The 16,808-nt window shown below is 57.4% G+C and overlaps 1 long non-coding RNA gene across 1 annotated transcript; it reads right to left on the reverse strand.

Moving 5' to 3' along the window:
- Positions 1-6,310: 6,310 nt before the first annotated feature.
- Positions 6,311-10,488, reverse strand: LOC139826082 (uncharacterized). Its single transcript, XR_011736149.1, has 3 exons — positions 10,459-10,488; positions 10,001-10,060; positions 6,311-6,926 (listed from the first exon to the last, which is right to left on the reverse strand). It is a non-coding gene; the product is annotated as an uncharacterized lncRNA (long non-coding RNA).
- Between the last annotated feature and the right edge of the window lie 6,320 nt (positions 10,489-16,808).

Below are 16,808 nucleotides of genomic sequence, written 5' to 3' on the forward strand. Positions count from 1 at the left end.
CACAATGGGCCCTGGGGACAAAGGGGGTCCCCATGGTGCCACAATGGACCCTGGGGACAAACGAGGTCCCCAGGATGTCACAATGGGCCCTAGGGACAAAGGGGGGTCCCCAGGATCTCACAATGGACCCTGGGGACAAAGGGGGGGCCTGGGACGTCACAATGGGCCCTGGGGACAATGGGGGGTCCTGTGATGTCACAATGAGCCCTGGGCACAATTGGGGGGTCCTTAGATGTCACAACGGGCTCTGGGGACAAAGGGCGTCTCCAGGATGTCACAATGGGCCCTGGGGACAAAGTGGGGTACTGAAATGTCACAATGGGCCCTGGGCACAAAGGGGGTTCCCAGGATGTCACAATGGGCTCTGGGGACAACGGGGATTCCAACGGTGTCACAATGGGCCCTGGGGACAAAGGGGGTCCCTAGGATGTCACAATGGGTCTGGGGACAATGGGGGGTCCGGGGACGTCACAATGGGCCCTGGGGACAAAGTGAGGTCCTGGGAAGTCACAATGGGCCCCAGTGACAAAGGGGGTCCCAATGGTGCCACAATGGGTCCTGGGGAAAAAGGGCGTCCCCAGGATGTCACAATGGGCCCTGGGGACAAGGGGGGGTCCTGGGACATCACAGTGGGCCCTGGGGAACAAGGGGTCCCCAGGATGTCACAATGGGCTCTGGGGACAAGGGGGGGTCCTGGGACATCACAGTGGGCCCTGGGGAACAAGGGGGTCCCCAGGATGTCACAATGGGCTCTGGTGACAAGGGGGGTCCCCACGGTGTCACAATGGGCCTTGGGTACAAAGTGGGGTCCTGGGATGTCACATTGGACCACAGTGACAAAAGGGGTCCCCATGGTGTCACAATGGGCCCTGGGGACAAAGGAGGTCCCCACGGTGCCACAACGGGTCAGAGGGACAAGGCGGTCCCCATGATGTCACAATGGGCCCTGGGGACAATGGGAGGTCCTGGGATGTCACAATGAGCCCTGGGGACAAACGGGGGTCCCCATGGTGTCACAATGGGTCACCAGTGACAAGGGGGGGTCCCCAGGATGTCACAATGGGCTCTGGGGACAATGGGGGGGCCGGGGATGTCACAATGGGCCCTGGGGACAAAGAGGGGTCCTGGGACGTCACAATGGGCCCTGGTGACAAAGGGGGGTCCTGGGATGTCACAATGGGCCCTGGGGACAAAGGGGGCTCACCAGGATGTCACAATGGGCTCTGGGGACAAAGGGGTCCCCAGGATGTCACAATGGGCACTGGGGAGAAAGGGGTGGTCCCCATGGTGTCACAATGGGTCCCCAGTGACAAGGGGAGTCCCCAGGATGCCACAATGGGCCCTGGGGACAACTGGGCGGTCCCCAGGATGTCACAATGGGCCCTGGAAACAATTGGGGTGTCCTGAGATGTCACAATGGGCCCTGGGGACAAAGGGGGATCCTGGGACATCACAATGGCCCCTGGGGACAAATGGAGTCCCCACCCTGTCACAATGGGCCCTGGGGACAAAGGGGGGTCCTGGGACGTCACAATGGGCCCTGGGGACAAAGGAGGTCCCCAGGATTTCACAATGGGCCATGGGGACAAGGGGTGTCCTGGAATGTCACAATGGGCCCTGGGGACAAAGGGGGTGCCCAGGATTTCACAATAGGCACTGGGGACAAGGGGGTCCCCAGGATGTCACAATGGGCCCTGGGGATGACGGGGGGTCCTGGGACGTCACAATGGGCCCTGGGGACAATGGGGGGTCTTGGGATGTCACAATGAGCCCTGGGCACAACTGGGAGGTCCCTAAATGTCACAATGGGCCCTGGGGACAAAGGGGGTCCCCACGGTGTCACAATGGGCCCAGGGGACAGAGGGGAGTCCCCAGGATGTCACAACGGGCTCTGGGGACCAGGGGCGTCCCGAGGATGTCACAATGGGCCCTGGGGACAAAGTGGGGTCCTGGGAGGTCACAATGGGCCCTGGGGACAAAGGGGGGTTTCCAGGATGTCACAATGGGCTCTGGGGACAACAGAGGTCCCGACGGTGTCACAATGGGCCCTTGGGACAAAGGCTGTCCCCTGGATGTCACAATGGGCCCTGGGGACAATGGGGGTCCCCAGGATGTCACAATGGGCCCTGGGGACAATGGGGGTCCCCAGGATGTCACAATGGACCCTGGGGACAATGGGGGGTCCGGGGACGTCACAATGGGCCCTGGGGACAAAGGGGGTCCCCAGGATGTCACAATGGACCTTCAGTATAAAGTGGGGTCCTGGGATGTCACAATGGGCCCTGGGGACAAAGGGGGGTCCTGGGACGTCACAATGGGCCCTGCGGATCAAGGATGGTGCCCTGGATATCACAATGGGCTCTGGGGACAATGGGGGTCCTGGAATGTCACAATGGGCCCTGGGGACAATGGGGGTCCCCAGGATGTCACAATGGCCCCTGGGGACAAAGGGGGTCCCCAGGTTGTCACAATGGGCCCTGGGGACAAAAGGACCCCACGGTGTCACAATGGCCCTGGGGACAAAGGGGGTCCTCAGGATGTCACAATGGGCCCTGGGGACAAGGGGGATACCCACGGTTTCAAAATGGGCCCTGGGGACAAAGAGGGGTCCCCAGGATTTTACAATGGACCCTGGGGACAAAGGGGGGTCCTGGGACATCACAATGGGCCCTGGGGACAAAGGGTTCCCCAGGATGTCACAATGGGCTCTGGGGACAAAGGAGGTCCCCAGGATGACACAATGGGCCCTGAGGATGACGGGGGTCCTGGGACGTCACAATGGGCCCTGGGGACAATGGGACGTCCTGATATGTTACAATGAACCCTGGGCACAATTGGGGGGTCCTTAGATGCCACAATGGGCACTGTGGACAAAGGGGGTCCCCACGGTGTCACAATGGGCTCTGGGGACAAAGGGGAGTCCCCAGTATGTCACAATGGGCCCTGGAGACAATGGCGGGTCCTGGGATGTCACAATGGGCCCTGGGGACAACAGGGGTCCCGACGGTGTCACAATGGGCCCTAGGGACAAAGGCTGTCCCCTGAATGTCACAATGGGCCCTGTGGACCATGGGGGTCCCCAGGATGTCACAATGGGCTCTGGGGACAATGGGGGATCCGGGGACGTCACAATGGGCCCTGGGGACAAAGGGGGTCCCCAGGACGTCACAATGGGCCCCAGTGACAATTGGGGTCCCAATGGTGCCACAATGGGTCCTGGGGACAAAGGGGGTCCCCAGGATGTCACAATGGGCACTGGGGACAAGGGGGGGTCTCCAGGATGTCACAATGGGCTCTGGGGACAAGGGGGGGTCCCCATAGTGTTACAATGGGTCCCCAGTGACAAGGGGGGTCCCCAGGATGTCACAATGGGCCCTTAGGACAAGGGGGGTCCCCAAGGTGTCACAATGGGCCCTGGGGACAATGGGGAGTCCTGGGACATCACAACAGGCGTGGGGACAAGGGGGATCTCCACCCTGTCACAATGGGCCCTGGGGACAAAGGGGGGTCCTGGGATATCACAATTGGCCCTGGGGACAAAGGGGGTCCCCATGGTGCCACAATGGGCCCTGGGGACAAAGGGGAGTCCCCAGGATGTCACAATGGGCCCTGAGGACAAGGGGAGGTCCCCATGGTGTCACAATGGGTCCTCAGTGAGAAGGGGGTCCCCCATGGTGTCACAATGGGCCCTGGGGACAAGGGGGATCCCCAGGGTGTCACAATGGACCCTGGGGAGAAGGGTTTAGGGGGTTGTGTTAGGGGGTTGGAGGATTAGGTGGTGCAGGATTTGGGGGTGCAAGGATTTTGCGGGGCCTGATTTGTGGCTGCAGAGTCTGGGGTTGCAGGTTCCAGGGGTGCAGGATTTGGGGGTTCAGGGTTTAGGGCAGTAGGATATTTGGGTGCAGGAGTTTGGGGTGCCGGGTTTGGGGGCCAGGATTTGGGGTTGCAGGATTTAGGGGTGCAGTGGTTTGGAGTGCAGTGTTTTGGGGTGCAGGGTTTGGGGAAGGAGGATATGGGGGTGCAGGGTATAGGAGAGCAGGATCTTGGGGTGCAGGGGTTTGGGGTGGAGGGCTTGGGCAGGATTTGGGGGTGGAAATTTTATTGGGTAGGGCTGGGGGTGCAGGATTTGGGGGTGAAGGGGTTGTGGGGTGCAGGGTTGTGGGGTGCAGGGTTTGGGAGATCGGTACGTGGGGCTGGAGGATTTGGGGGTGCAGGGTTTGGAGCAGCAGGATCTGGGGGTGCAGAGTTGGGGGGTGCAAGATTGGGGGTAGCAGGGTTTTGGGGAGCAGGGTTTCGGGATCAGGCTTTACGGGGACAGGGTTTGGGGGGCAGGGTTGGGAGGGATGATTTTGGGGTGCAGGGTTTAGGGCAGCAGGATCTTGGGGTGAAGGGGTTTGGTGTGAAGGGTTGGGTAGGACAGGATTTGGGGTGCAGGTTTTTAGGGTGCAACTTGTGGGGGTCAGGATTTGGGGTGCAGGGTTTAGTGGTGCAGGGTTTGGGGGTGCAGGTCTTGGGGAGGCAGAATTAGGGTGCAAGACTTGAGGGTGCAGGGTTTGGGGGTTTGGGACGTGGGGCTGGAGGATTTGGGGGTGCAGGATTTGGGGTGCAGTGTGGGCGGGTGCAAGATCTTGGGGTGTACGAGCTTTGTGTGTGGGATTTGAAGGACAATGATTTGGGGGTGCAGGGATTGGGGGTGTAGGGTTTTGGGGTTGCTGCGTTTGGAGATTCGGGATGTGGAGGTCAAGGATTTAGGGGTACAAGGGCTGGTTGCAGGATTTGGGGGTACAGGGTTGGTTGCAGGATTTGGGGTGCAGGGTTTGAAGTGCAGGGCTAAAGGGGGCAGGATTTGGAGGTGCAAGATTTGGTGGTCTGGGGTACTGGGGTGCAGGATTTTGGGGTGCGGGATTTGGGGGTGCAGGTTCCACGTCTTTAGAAACTGAGGGGGGAGGGTTTCTTGGTGTGGACCTTTGAGTGCAAGTTTGAGGGGCCTTGATTTTGGGGTGCATGGTTTGGGGGGCAGGATTCCGGGTGTAAGGTTTTGGGGTGCAGGACTTGGGGGCGCAGGTTTCACACGTTAAGGAACTGGGGCTGCAGAGGTTGGGGGTGCAGCGTTGTGGGCTGCAGGGTTGAAGGGTGCAGGATTTAGGGGTACAGGTTTTGGGGGTGCAGGAGCTGGGGGTGCAGGCTGTAGGGATCAGAATATGGGGGTGCAGGGTTCTGGGGTGCAGGATCTGGGTGAGCAGGCTGTTGGGGTACAGAACCTTGTAGTTCAGCGTTTACAGGCAGGATTTGGGGTGCAGGGCTTTGGGGTGAGGGGTCTGGGGTGAGGGGTTCAGGTGTTCAGCACCTAGGGGTGCAGGACTTGGGGGTTGGAGGATTTGGGGGTGCAGGGATTTGGAGGTGCAGGGATATGGGGTGCAACTTGTGGGGTGCAGAGTTTTGGGTATAGGGTTTTGGGGTGCAGAGTTTTTTGGGGGGGAATTGGGGAAACAGGGTTTTGGGGTTCAAGGTTCAGTGGTGCAGGGTTCTGGGGGTGCAGGGTTTAGCGCCAGAATTGGGGGTGCAGGGTTTGGGATTGCAGGGTGTTGGGGGAAGGATCTGGGGGTATAAGATTTGGGGTAGCAGGGTTTTGGGGTGCAACTTGTGGGGGCAGGATTTGGGGTACAGGAGGTTGGGGGTGCAGGGTTTGGGGTGCAGGATTTAGTGGAGCAGGGACTGGGGGTGAAGGTCTTGTGGAGGCAGAATTGGGGGTGCAGGTCTTGGGGAGGCAGAATTGGGGGTGCAGATTTTGGCTGTTCAGGACCTGGGGGTGCAGGATTTGGGGATGTAGGTTTTGGGGGGTAGATTTTGGGGTGCTGGGTTCGGCACATGGGTCTGGAGGATTTGGGGGTGCAGGGTTAAGGGGTTTAGGATTTTGGGGTGCACAGTTTAGGGTGCACGTTCTGGGCATGTATGATTTGAGAGTGCAGGGCTTTGGGGTACAGGATTTGGGGTGCAGGGTTTTGGGGTCAGGATCTGGGGGTGCAGGATGTTGGGGAGAAGGATTTGGGGGTGCAGCATTTTGAAGTGCAGGGTTTGGAGGAGGGAGGTTTTGGGGGTGAAAGATTTGGTGGTTCAGGTTTGGGGGTGCAGTGTTAAGAGGGTGGAGGATTAGGGGTGCAGGATTTGGGGGTGCACTGTTTGGGGGTGCAGGGTTTAGAAGTCAGGTCTCAGAGTGCAGCGTTTGGGGTGCAGGGGCTTGGGGGGAAATTTAAGGTTGCAGAGTGTGGGGTGCACAGGACTGGGGCACAGGATTTGGGGGTGCGGGGTTTCAGGGTTCAGGATTTGGAGGTGTGGAGTTTTGGGGTGCAGGGGATGGGGGTGAAGGATTTGAGGCTGCAGGGTGGTGGGGGGAGGATTTGGGGGTGAGAGATTTGGGGTGCAGGATGTTGGGGTGCAGAGTTTTGGGAGGCAAGGATCTGGGGCTGCAGGATTTGGGGGTTCAGTGTTTAGGGCAGCACAACCTCGGGGTGCAGGGGTTTGCAGTGAAAGGTTTGGTAGGCAGGATTTGGGGTGCAGGATTCTGGGGTGCTGGGTTTGGGGTACAGGATTTGGTGTTGCAGGGATGGGGTTGAAGGGCTTGGGTTTCCAGGCCTTTGAGGTGCAGGATTTGGAGGTGCAAGGTTTGGGAGGGAATTCTTTGGGGTGCAGGGTTTAGGGTTCCAGGAGGTGGGGGAAGGACCTTGGGGTGTAGGGTTTGGGGGGGCAGGGTTTTGGGGGAAGGATTTAGGGGTGCAGGGTTTTGAAGTGCAGCGTTTCAGGGGGGCATGATTTTGGGGGTTTGGGGCACTCACCGCCGGGTCCTGGCGCAGCAGCTCCTGAAGCCCCGCCCACAGCCCCTCCCAGCGCAGCCATTGGCTGCGGGCCAGCGCCAGCCCCGCCCATGCCTGGGGGTCACCAGAGGTCAGCGGGGTCACCCTGAGCCCCCAATGTCCCATTGACCCCATTGATCCCAATGTCCCCATTGACTCCCATTGATCCCCAATGTCCCCAATACCCTCAATGTTCCATTGACCCCCAATTTCCCCCCAATTTCGCATTGACCCCAATGTCCCATTCACCCCATTGACCCCAATGTCCCATTGACCCCCACTGCCCCCCAATGTCCCATTCACCCCATTGGCCCCAATGTTCCCCCATTGACCCCCATGTCCCCATTGATCCCAGTGTCCCCCCATTGACCCCAATGTCCCCCCATTGACCCCCATTGCCCCCAATGTCCCATTCACCCCATTGGCCCCAATGTCCCCATTGACCCCAATGTCCCATTCATCCCATTGACCCCAATGTCCCCATTGCCCCCAATGTCCCCCATTCACCCCAATGTCCCAATTGACCCCAATGTCCCCCCATTGACCCCAATGTCCCATTGACCCCAATATCCCCATTGACCCCAATATCCCATTGACCCCAATGTCCCCCCATTGACCCCATTACCCCAATATCCCCATTCACCCCAATGTCCCATTGACCCCAATGTCCCCCCATTGTCCCCATTGACCCCAATGTCCCATTGACCCCAATGTCCCCCCATTGTCCCCAATGTCCCATTGACCCCAATGTCCTATTCACCCCATTGACCCCAATGTCCCCCCATTGTCCCCATTGACCCCAATGTCCCATTCACCCCATTGACCCCAATGTCCCCCCATTGTCCCCAATGTCCCATTGACCCCAATATCCCATTCACCCCATTGACCCCAATGTCCCCCCATTGTCCCCATTGACCCCAATGCCCCCACTGACCCCAATTTTCCCCCAACATCCCCAATGTCCCCATTGTCCCAAATGTCCCCATTACCCCCATTGACCCCAATGTCCCATTGACCCCATTACCCCAATATCCCCATTCACCCCAATGTCACATTGACCCCAATGTCCCCCCATTGTCCCCATTGACCCCAATGTCCCATTCACCCCAATGTCCCATTCACCCCATTGACCCCAATGTCCCCACCACCCCCATTGTCCCCAATGTCCCATTCACCCCATTGCCCCCATTGGTCCCCATTGCCCCCCATTGGCCCCAATGTCCCATTCACCCCATTGTCCCCATTGACCCCAATGCCCCCATTGACCCCAATTTTCCCCAACATCCCCAATGTCCCCATTGTCCCAAATGTCCCCATTACCCCCATTGACCCCAATGTCCCATTGACCCCCATTGGCCCCATTGATCCCCATTGCCCCTCATTGACCCCATTGACCCCAATGTCCCCATCACCCCAATATCCCCATTCACCCCAATGTCCTCCCATTGTCCTCATTGACCTCAATGTCCCATTCACCCCATTGGCCCCAATGTCCCATTGACCCCATTGGCCCCCATTGTCCCATTCACCCCATTGGCCCCAATGTCCCCCCATTGACCCCAATATCCCCAATACCCCAATATCCCCATTCACCCCAATGTCCCCCCATTGCCCCCAATGTCCCCCCATTGTCCCCAATGTCCCATTGACCCCCATTGATCTCCATTCACCCCCAATGTCCCATTGACCTCAATGTCCTATTGAGCCCATTGACCCCAATGTCCCCATCACCCCCATTGACCCCAATGTCCCCCCATTGACCCCAATGTCCCATTCACCCCATTGGCCCCAATGTCCCCACTGACCCCAATGTCCCATTCACCCCATTGGCCCCAATGTCCCCCCATTGACCCCAATATCCCCAATACCCCAATATCCCCATTCACCCCAATGTCCCCCCATTGCCCCCAATGTCCCCCCATTGTCCCCAATGTCCCATTGACCCCCATTGATCTCCATTCACCCCCAATGTCCCATTGACCTCAATGTCCTATTGAGCCCATTGACCCCAATGTCCCCATCACCCCCATTGACCCCAATGTCCCCCCATTGACCCCAATGTCCCATTCACCCCATTGGCCCCAATGTCCCCACTGACCCCAATGTCCCATTCACCCCATTGACCCCAATGTCCCCACCACCCCCATTGACCCCAATGTCCCATTCACCCCACTGACCCCATTGATCCCCATTACCCCCAATGTCCCATTCACCCCATTGACCCCAATGTCCCCCCATTGTCCCCACTGACCCCAATGTCCCATTCACCCCATTGCCCCCAATGTCCCATTGACCCCAATGTCCCATTCACCCCATTGACCCCAGTGTCCCCCCATTGTCCCCATTCACCCCCATGTCCCATTCCCCCCAATGTCCCCATTGACCCCAATGTCCCATTCACCCCCATGTCCCATTCAACCCATTGACCCCAATGTCCCATTGACCCCAATGTCCCATTACCCCCAATGTCCCATTCACCCCATTGACCCCAATGTCCCATTGACCCCATTGATCCCCATTACCCCCAATGTCCCATTCACCCCATTGACCCCAATGTCCCCCCATTGTCCCCACTGACCCCAATGTCCCATTCACCCCATTGCCCCCAATGTCCCATTGACCCCAATGTCCCATTCACCCCATTGACCCCAGTGTCCCCCCATTGTCCCCATTCACCCCCATGTCCCATTCCCCCCAATGTCCCCATTGACCCCAATGTCCCATTCACCCCCATGTCCCATTCAACCCATTGACCCCAATGTCCCATTGACCCCAATGTCCCATTACCCCCAATGTCCCATTCACCCCATTGACCCCAATGTCCCATTGACCCCATTGATCCCCATTACCCCCAATGTCCCATTCACCCCACTGACCCCAATGTCCCCACCACCCCCATTGTCCCCATTGTCCCCAATGCCCCCTTACCTGTCTCACCTCCCTCTCCAGCTCCGCTCCCACCCCCCCAATCCCCCTCAGCGGGGCCAGCCCGGGGTGCAGCTCCTGCAACGGCTCCTCCTCTGCATTCATTAACAATTAACACCCTCAGCAGCGCTAATTAACACCCCCCCCACCCCCCCATATCCCCGCTGCCCCCTAATTACCCCCTAATTCGCGCTAATCACCCCTAATTCCCCCTCATTACTCACCCAGCAGCCCCTCGATGTCCGCAGCCGCCATCTTGCCCCGCCGGGAGGGCCATAAACCACCTCAAAATTGACCCAAAATAGCGCTTTTTCAACCCAAAACCCTCCCGCTGAGGCTCCCCGAGCTGTGTCCCCAAAGCCCCCGCTGTTGTCACCTCGGGAAAAGCGCGAAAAAAGCGGCCCCGGGGGTCCCCGCGCTTCGCTTCGCGCTCTGAGGGAAAGCGCGGGAAAACGAGCGGAGACGGAAAGAGCCGAGCGGAGCCGAATGGGCCCGAGCGGAGCCGAATGGGCCCGAGCGGAGCCGAACGCACCCGAACGCACCCGAAGGGGCCGAACGCACCCGAAGGGACCCGAAGTCTTCCCGAAGGGGTCCGAGTGGAGCCGAACGCACCCGAAGGGACCCGAACCCACCCGAAGGGGCCCGAGTGGAGCCGAACGCACCCGAAGGGACCCGAACCCACCCGAAGGGACCCGAAGGGACCCGAACGCACCCGAAGGGGTCCGAGTGGAGCCGAACGCACCCGAAGGGACCCGAACGCACCCGAAGGGACCCGAACGCACCCGAAGGGACCCGAAGTCTCCCCGAAGGGACCCGAAGTCTCCCCGAAGGGGCCCGAACCCACCCGAAAGTGCCCCAAAAGGCGCCAAACTCCCAAATCCCCCCCTTTTTACCCCAAAACCCGTGTTCCGCTCCCCCCCCGGCCCCTCCTCTTCCTCCCCCCGCCCCCTTTCTTCCCCTTTTCCCGCCTCACGATCGTTTCCCGCCGCGGTGGTGGCTGCGAGCGAGGCCACGCCCCCTTCCTCAGGCGGCGGCCAATGGGAAGCGGGGGGGGTGCGTGGCCACGCCCACTGTGCGTGGCGTGCGCGGAGGCGGCTCCGAGAGGAGCCGAAGATACACGAAGGGAGCCGAAGGGACCCGAGGGGACCCGAAGGGACCCGAACGCACCCGAAGGGACCCGAACGCACCCGAAGGGACCCGAGTGGGGCCCGAACGCACCCGAGGGGACCCGAAGGCACCCGAAGGGACCCGAACGCACCCGAACGCACCCGAAGGGACCCGAACGCACCCGAAGGGACCCGAACGCACCCGAAGGGACCCGAGTGGGGCCCGAAGGCACCCGAAGGGACCCGAACCCACCCGAAGGGACCCGAACGCACCCGAAGGGACCAGAGTGGGACCCGAACACACCCGAAGGGACCCGAGTGGGGCCCAAACTCACCCGAAGGGACCCGAACGCACTTAGGGGGCTCCATGAGTCACTTATGGGTCACTATGGGGCACTCCTGGGTCCCTAAGGGGGAAATTATGGGGGTCTATGGGGAGTTCAGGAGGGACCCAGGAGTACCCCAAGGGACCCAGGAGTGCCCCAAAGGACCCAGGAGTTCAGGAGGGACCCAGGAGTGCCCCAAAGGACCCAGGAGTACCCAAATGTGTTGTGTTTTTTCTCTCTTGTTTATGTCCTCTTTTACCTGAAATGGGACAATGGGGGCAATGGGGGGCAATGGGGGCAATGGGGGGCAATGGGGTCAGTGGGGGGCAATGGGGTCAGTGGGGGGCAATGGGTACAATGGGGGCAATGGGGGGCAATGGGGGCAATGGGGGCAATGGGGGGCAATGGGGGCAGTGGGGGCAGTGGGGGGCAATGGGGGGCAATGGGGTCAATGGGAGTCAATGCGGTCAATGGGTCAATGGGGTCAATGGGGGCAATGGGAGTCAATGGGGGGCAATGGGGATCAATGGGTCAACGGGGGTCAATGGGAGTCAATGGGTCAATGGGGGCAATGGGGGCAATGGGGATCAATGGGGGGCAATGGGGATCAATGGGGATCAATGGTGATCAATGGGGGGCAATGGGGGGTCAATGAAGTCAATGACTCAATGACTCAATGGGGGTCAATGGGGATCAATGGGTCAATGGGGTCAGTGGGGTCAATGGGTCAATGGGAGTCAATGGGGTCAATGGGGGTCAATGGGGTCAATGGGGATCAATGGGTCAATGGGGATCAATGGGGTCAATGGGTCAATGGGGTCAATGGGGATCAATGGGTCAATGGGGTCAATGGGGATCAATGGGGGGCAATGGGGATCAATGGGTCAATGGGGTCAATGGGTCAATGGGGGTCAATCGGTCAATGGGGATCAATGGGGGTCAATGGGGTCAGTCAATGGGGTCAATGGGAGTCAATGGGAGTCAATGGGGTCAATGGGTCCCAGGGTCGCATTCCCGCTGTCCCTGTCCCCGCTGTCCCAGGGCTCAGTGCTCACTCCTCATTGGTTCCTGGCCTTTTGCATTCATTAATATTCGGCTAATTATTCGTTAAGGTTTTCTTGCCATAGTTGAGCCCAGCAGGAACCCCCGGGGTCCTAAAACCCTCCCTCTCTATGGGTCCCTATGGGGCTCTATGGGTCCCTATGGAGCTCTATGGGTCCCTATGGGTCCCTATGGAGCTCTCTAGGTCCCTATGGGGTTCCATGGGGCTCTGTGGTTTCCTATGGGCCTCTATGGGGCTCTATGGGTCCCTATGGGTCCCTATGGGTCCTTATGGGTCTTAATGGGTCTCTATGGGGCTCCTTGGGTCTCTATGGGTCCCTATGGGTCTCTACAGGCTCTATGGGTCCCTATGGGGCTCCTTGATGCTCTATGGGTCTCTATGGAACCCCCAGGGTCCTAAAACCCTCCCTCTCTATGGGTCCCTTTGGGTCTCTATGGGTCCCTATGGGTCTCTATGGGGTTCCATGGGGCTCTGTGGCTCCCTATGGGCCTCTATGGTCTCTATGGGTCCCTATGGGGTCCTACGGAGCTCTATGGGTCCCTATGGGTCTCTACAGGCTCTACGGTCCCTATGGGTCTCTATGGGGTTCCATGGGGCTCTGTGGCTCCCTATGGGCCTCTATGGTCTCTATGGGTCCCTCTGGGGTCCTATGGAGCTCTATGGGTCCCTATGGGTCTCTACAGGCTCTACGGTCCCTATGGGTCCCTATGGGTCTCTATGGTCTCTATGGGTCCCTATGGGTCCCTTTGGGTCTCTATGGGTCCCTATGGGGTTCCATGGGGCTCTGTGGCTCCCTATGGGCCTCTATGGGTCCCTATGGGGTCCTATGGAGCTCTATGGGTCCCTATGGGTCTCTACAGGCTCTACGGTCCCTATGGGTCCCTATGGGTCTCTATGGGTCCCTATGGGTCCCTTTGGGTCTCTATGGGTCCCTATGGGGTTCCATGGGGCTCTGCGGCTCCCTATGGGCCTCTATGGTCTCTATGGGTCCCTATGGGGTCCTATGGAGCTCTATGGGTCTCTATGGGTCCCTATGGGTCTCTACAGGCTCTACGGTCCCTATGGGTCTCTATGGGGTTCCATGGGGCTCTGTGGCTCCCTATGGGCCTCTATGGTCTCTATGGGTCCCTATGGGGTCCTATGGAGGTGGGTGCTTTTTTCCAACCAAAGTGATTAATGAGTTTTTAGGGTTTATCCCAAATGATGGGAACCCCCGGTTCCTTCCTTCCTTCCTTCCTTCCTTCCTTCCTTCCTTACTTCCTTCCCTCCTTCCTTCCCTCCTTGCCCTCTCATAACCGCACGCGAGCCCCGATGCTGAGGGCCCTTGAGCTCCTCCTCGCCTTTGAAAACAACATGGACGACCTCACCTTGTTGATGATGGGGATCTTCTGGAGCAGGCCAGGGATCCTCTGGAGATCCTCGCAACGTGGTGCTTTCCTTTGAGCCCACGACTTCTCTGCCTGGGGCCTCTTCCCATTGGACGCTCTTGGAGGAGCCACTGAGTTTTTGGAGCTCGCCACCTCTTTTGGATGAAGCTGGAGCAGCTGGGGATGGGCCTGGGATGCTGGGCAGGAAGAGCCAGGGCCGGTGCTGGAGCCTCCCCAGCCCATTTCTCTCTGTTCGCTCCTCCAGAATCCTCGGAATCTGATGGCGAAGATGACGAAGATGACGAAGATGACGAAGATGATGAAGATGATGAAGATGATGAAGATGATGAAGATGACGAGCGTGTCCCCACGCGGGAAGACATCAAGAAGCTGATGGAAAGCAAGAAGAAGCAGCAGTCGCTCCAGGAGAGCTTTGGATACCCCAGACCACCCCTTGTGCTTTGGATGCCCACACCACCCCTTGTGTTTTGGATACCCCAGACCACCCCTTTGGGGAAGACCCTCCGTATGCTGAGGTGTTGCGTCTCCTTCCTCTTCATCCTCTAAAAGGTGTTTGGTGAAGAGCAGAGATGGAAGCGGGGGTTCCCATCATTTGGGATAAACCCTAAAAACTCATTTTGGTTGGAAAAGACCCTCGAGGTCATGGAGGCCAAGCATAACCCACCCCTGGCACTGACCCGTATCCCTGAGGACGTTGTTTTGTGACACCATGGGGACCCCGCCTTGTCCTCAGGGCCCATTGTGACATCCTGGACACCCCCCATTGTCCCCAGAGCCCATTGTGACATTCCAGGACTTTACTTTGTCCCCAGGGCCCATTTTGGCACCATGGGGGATCCTTTTGTCACTGGGGCCCATTGTGACATCCAAGGACCCCCCCCTTGTCCCCAGGGCCCATTGTGACATGCTGGGGACTCCCATTGTCCCCAGGGCCCATTGTGACATCCTGGGGACCCCCTTTGTCCCTGTCGAGGGTTAAGATTCCTAACCCCAACTCCTAACCCCAACTCCTAACCCCAACTCCTAACCCCAACTCCTAACCCCAACTCCTAACCCCAACTCCTAACCCAGACCATAACGCTAATCCTAATCCTAAACCTAAGCCTAATTCCTAACCGTAAACCCAATCCTAACCCAATCCCTTAACCTTAACCCAATCTCTTAACCCTTATCCCAATCCCTTAACCCTAACCCAAACTCCTAACTCTAAGCCTAAGCCCAACCCAGACGCCTAAGCCCAACCCAGACGCCTAAGCCCAACCCAGACGCCTAAGCCCAACCCTAACCCAAACTCCTAGCCTTAAGACTAACCCTAAATCCTAACTCAAACTCCTAACCCTAAGTCTAAGCCTAAACCAAACTCCTAAGCTTAAGACTAAGCCTAACCCAAACTCCTAAGCCTAACCCTAACCCAAACTCCAAAACCTAAGCCTAACCCTAACCCAAACTCCTAACCCTATGCCAACCTTAACCATATTCCTACCCTTTCCCCCTAAACCTGAAGTCTTACTGCTTACACAAACACTATTCCCTAACCCCTAACCTTAATCCTTACTCCTAACATTAACCCTAATACTAACCCTTATCACTAACCACATCCCTACCCATAAACCCTAAACCTAATCCTAATCAAACCCTAATAATAACCCTAACCCTAACCCTAACACCTATCCCTTCATCTAAACTTCTAATATTAGTCCAATCACTTACTGTAATCCTAAAGCAAGGCAGGAGACCTCTCACACACACAAAAGGAAACCCACACTAACGTGGGAGCATGGAGCACCAGGGCAAAAAATGATCATCCATGTTTCTCCTAAATCAGAGCCTGCTGGCTACTGCAAGGCTCAACTATTGCAAGAAAACGTTCACAAATAATAAACCAAATACTAACAAACGCAAAAGGCCAGTAACCAATGAACACTGAACACTTACCCCTGCGATTCCCCTCAGGCTCAGGAACAGGATTACACCAAGAGGCTTGATCAGCATGGACTGCAGGAACCAAACAGGGAGTCAAACACGGGTGGGAGCTTCCATGGCACGTTGTGATCTCCTGCTTCCTCAGTCACCTGCTGTGATGGGAGAGGGTGAGATAATGACACGAGACACATACAGAGGTGTGTGTTCCCACAGCTAGAAACAGAGCACGGGTGACCTTTTTGCTGAGACCTAGCAGGTTTTCAGGCAAATTGAACATTCATGACTTGTCTGTGTAATACCACCAAGGCACAAAAAGCTTTTGGAAAGCCTCTGAGAGGATCTTGGGTACAATCACACACGAATAACCTATTAAAACACGAGTGTTTATTCGCTCAAGCAGACAGACAGTGACAACTCACCTCTGGGACAGCCCAAGGCTCCTAACCAGGACCCAGCTGAGAAGCTCGATCAACTCTGCCAAGGCCATGTCCTGGAGTCAAGCACAGATCAGAGAGGTTTCCAGGCTCACCGAGCAACACTCCTGCATTCCAGGTAAAAGAGGACATAGACAAGAGAGAAAAAACAAAACACAACACAACATATTTAGGACAACAGTGCCCATATCTTGCAGAAAAATAGCCGTATTTGGGGAAAAAACTGGCAAAACGACAAAATATTCCAAATATTTGGGGGCTAAATTGGTCAACACAGGCAAAACAATCTGAGTATTTGGGCAAAAAGTGGCCCAAAGAGGCAAAAACATCCACACTTGGGTGCAAAGCTGTCGGCAAACATGAAAACATCCCATATTTGGGATCACAGTGCCCACATCAGGGGAAAAAATGGGCAAAAGCACCTGAGTATATCGGGTCAAGAGAGGCAGAAAAAACCAAAGCACCACTAGATTTGAGCAAAACTGGCCAAAAAGGGGTATAACATCCCCAGATTCAGGGTGAAACTGGACCAAAGAGTCGAAGTATGCCCAGATTTGGGTAAAAAAATGGCCAAAAATGGCCCAAACACCCCCAGATTTGGGTATAAACGCAACTGGAAAGCCAAAAAACTCCCAGATATAGGCAGAAACGATCCCAAAGGGCACAAATGTGCCCAGGTTTAGCTCTAAAGTGGCCCAAAGTGCCAAAGCAATCCCAGCTTTGATTTGCAACGGGCCCAAAGGCTCAAAGCGCGCCCTGGGATGGGGCCGTGTGGCACGAGGCTGGGGGGCA

This window comes from Patagioenas fasciata, chromosome 34 (genome assembly GCF_037038585.1).
Source record: "Patagioenas fasciata isolate bPatFas1 chromosome 34, bPatFas1.hap1, whole genome shotgun sequence".
In the NCBI taxonomy this organism is placed as follows: domain Eukaryota; kingdom Metazoa; phylum Chordata; class Aves; order Columbiformes; family Columbidae; genus Patagioenas; species Patagioenas fasciata.